We start from the raw sequence: 4024 nt of genomic DNA, 5'->3' as shown, positions 1-4024 counted from the left end.
GATGCCATCTGGCCCTGGCGATTTGTCAGTTTTCAGTTTCCCCAGACACAGGGGCGTAACTATAATAGGGCAAGGGGAGACAGTTGTCTGGGGGCCCACTGCCTTGGGGGGCCCACAGAGGCAAGTCACATGACTGACTCCCCCAGCCTCGCACCCGCCCAGGCTTCTTTCAGTTGTATCCATCCTCCGAAATTGATGTGAGTGTTAAGACCTGGAGCTACCAGAACAGCATGTCTTTCTGTAGTAGTACCCTTAAATGACTTGCATCGTCCACAATTTACAAAACCTTTTAAAAATAATTTAGGATGATGTTCTATTGTGGCACATAGGTTATACACAAACACACCTCACTGAAGCTCAGCTCATGAAGTAAAGAAATCATAATTGAGGCTGAATAGTGTAACAAAAAGCATAGTAATTACTATGCTTTTTGTTACCACTATTCAGCCTCAATTAAGATTTCTTTACTTCATGAGCTGAGCTTCAGTGAGGTGGGGCCCATTTTAAAATCTTGTCTCCGGGCCCACTTCAACCTTGCTACGCCCCTGCCCAGACAGTTTAGATAATCTTTTGTCACTACTATCTGACTCAGTTCTTTAGCCTCCATCCTCAAAAAGCCTGGTTCAGGAACAGGTATACGCTCCGTATATCCTCTGCCGTGAAGACAGATGCAAAGAATTCATTCAGCTTCTCTGCAACCTCCATATCCTCCTTAATAATCCCTTTCACTCCCTCATTTTCTAATGGTCCAACTACCTCCCTGGCAGGTTTCCTGCTTCTGATGTATTTAAAGAAGTTTTTGTTATTCCCCTTGATGCTTTTAGCTAAATGTTCCTCAAACTCTCTTTTCGCCTCCCTTATTGTCACCTTGCATTTCTTTTGCCACCTTGCATTTCACTGCCACACTCAACTTTAGTCGCTTTTTTGTAATTGTTTTTATCTGCTGTGTTCGACTTTACTCTGCATTGTTAAAAAAAAGTTTTCTTTGGCTCGGTAAGCGACTAAAGTTTCAAGAAACTAATAACTATGTATCTGAAGTAAAGTCATTGATTTGCGAAAGATTACTGTAAAGAGCAGTACAAAATATTGATAAAACTTCACGTAAAAGATGATCGTATGTTATGATATCTGATCTTGAAGATGAAATATTTTTCTTAATCATTCCTTCTATTGTGGCTATTTATAAGAAACTAGCAATTTTCAGCCCGTTAGATTAACGGGTGCTAGTAGACCACCCCGGCCCCCCCAAGTGTGGCCGCCAGCGAGCCCAGTCCTTCCCAGTATGCCCCGCCACCTTCGGCCTCCCCATTCTGGCTTCCCCCGCCGCCTCGGCTGTACCTATAGCTCCGCCGCCTCCTCGCCCGTACTCCCTTGGCGGCGGCCACCGCCGCCATCGGGGGCCAGTCGGCCTGCCGCGGCCGCCACTGCCTCACCCGCACTTGTGCCACCGCCATCGGGGCCAGTCGCCCGCCGCGGCCACCGCCGCCTCACCCACATTCTCGGCGTGGCGGCGGCGGCCGCCATCAGGGCCAGTCGCCCCGCCGCAGCCACCGCCACCTCTGGCCTCCACCGCGGCTCCGCCGCCGCCTCCGCCTCGCCAGCACTCTTTTCCCATTGGCGGCGGCCGCTTCTCCTAGGCCGCCACTTCCCCTGTTCCAACATGGCTGCCCGTGTCTGGGCGGCCGTGTCTTTTTGGGCCGATAACGGCCCAAAAAGACACGGGCCGCACGGCCGCACACATTAGCTTTTTATGGTATAGGATTATAGGCAGTGGAACTGTTGTGTTTTTCCTTAAAAAATCTAAAAGATTTTACTTATTTATAAGTAAATAATTTGTTTGAGTCTTAATGTCTTGTCATTTAAGCAATGGAGGGGGCCGAAGGGGGGGGCACCATTGTTGGGCTGTGCTTAGGGCATCAGTTGCCCTTAATCCGGCCCTGGTGCCAGGAAGGGCTATACAGCAAGGTGAAGAATACAGCAACACCTTGACCAGGAAGGGGTGGAGAACAGACAAGGGTCCATTCAAGTCTGGCCTTAAAGAGACCAGTGGTGAGACTCTGAAGGGAGGTGAGAGAAGAGAAAGCAGATCAGGAGGAGTTTTGGTTTGGCCTTATAAGGAGAGACAGTGAGGCATCTGGAGAGGGTGAGGGGTGGGAAGTCACTCCCAGTCCAGTTGCTGCAGATGTGAGCCTCCACTTCATACTTTGGCTGTGAAGTAACATGACAGACTGTGCAGGGTGTGGCACCTGTGTAACTTCAAAAGGGGATATAAATTATTTTGTTTCATAGCCTACAGCCTCTGCCTGCTTTCTAAAGAGATGGATTTAATGGGGTGGGGGTGGGGTGGCTTCTGATGTTGAACTTGGGGAGAGGAGACCATGATAGGCCCAATTCACTGGGAGGAGCTCCTACATCAAGTTATTTAGTATGAAGTGATACCACTTGGGTTTTCTATCCCAGGCATCAAAATCTTTTGGGGCAGCTTAATTCAGAAGCACACCTGTGTCTGTGCAATATCCTTTCCCTTTTGCAAGGTAAATGCTCCAAAAACTATAACGCAGCTTTAGAAGATTGTGATCAGATTTACTCAAGTATAAATACAAGCACTGACATTTATACAAGCAAACAAGTAAGGGCAGGTCTTCCCTTGATTTTTTTTTTTTTTAATTATCAGCTATGTCAATTTGTGTATGTTACTCTGTTTGAACCACCCACTCAACTATTTATAACTGTTTACAGAAAACAAGTCTACCCTGGATACAAAAGGGTATTAACCTGACGCCAAGCAGCAAATACAGCATGCATGTCCCTTCTACTCTGTTCCCTCTCCTCTCCCTGAATCCTCCCTCTGCTCCAGCCTCCAAGACATCAGCTACAACTCCACTCTGTGAGGTGCCCCCTTTAATGAACTACCTTTTTTAAAAGAAAAAAAGGGGGGGGGAGCAGAGCTCCCAGCTTCAGACACCAGCACTTCTATTTGTTCCTTTGAATTAACTTTTTTCCGACCATGAAAAAGAGCAGAGGTCCCAAATTCAGACTCCAGCATCCAATTTGTTCCATTTACTACTACTACTATTACTATTTATATACTGCTTTTCAACAAAAGTTTCCAAAGCAGTTTGCATAGATAAATAAATAAATGAATGAATAAGATGGTTCCCTGTCCCAAAAGGCTCACAATCCAAAAAGAAACACAAGGTAGACACCAGCAACAGCCACTGGAGGGATGCTGTGCTGGGGATGGATAGGGCCAGTTGCTCTCCCTCCGCTAAATAGAAGATAATCGCCACTTTGAAGGTTGCCTCTTTGCTCAGTTAGCAGGCATCACTGTTTTAAATAAACCTGCCCCAGATTCACAGACCTCAAATACTTCAGTTTGTTCCCCTTGAACTGCTTTTTTCCCCTTTTTAATACTTTAAGCAATGAGATCCCAGCACTGCTGGGTTTTGTTTTTCCTTTTGACAAGCTGTTTTACCCCCCCTGACCATACAATAATGCAAAAAGATCCCCGAGTCAAACACCAACTTGTTCCATGCTGGAGAACTGCTTTTTGTAGCCTCTCGCAAACCTTCAGGCAAATAGGCCTCATATTCACAGGCTCCTTTTGTTTCTTGCTCTTCGCCCGATTCAGATATTATGCTGTATGGGTGTACAGATGTCTGTGCACTTGTACACATTTCCTGTGCGAATGACTGCGCCTTGCTGTTTTCATTTTAGAAGTGAACCTGGATACACGCCCATCAGATGGTGTACTTCTGTACCTGCTTTCAGCATAACCTGTGAATGACCATACCTGTGTACAGACCTGTACCTGTGTACACTTGTTGTATGAGTATTGGACATAATGTGTTAATGGGCCAGACGCAGCCAGTAACTTTCTGCAGCCAGACGCCAGCAAAAAGCACAAGCAACACCCCATTTCCCCGCTGCGCGCCAACTTCGAACAGAAGAGGCACGAAGCTGCTTGAGTCTCGCGAGACATCCGGCCGGGATGTGACATGTGAGTGAATCGTGCTTCTCTCCG

The sequence above is a fragment of the Hemicordylus capensis genome, chromosome 3 (genome assembly GCF_027244095.1).
Source record: "Hemicordylus capensis ecotype Gifberg chromosome 3, rHemCap1.1.pri, whole genome shotgun sequence".
Taxonomy (NCBI): domain Eukaryota; kingdom Metazoa; phylum Chordata; class Lepidosauria; order Squamata; family Cordylidae; genus Hemicordylus; species Hemicordylus capensis.
The sequence above is the reverse complement of the archived record's forward strand: the minus strand, read 5'-3'. Positions refer to the sequence as shown.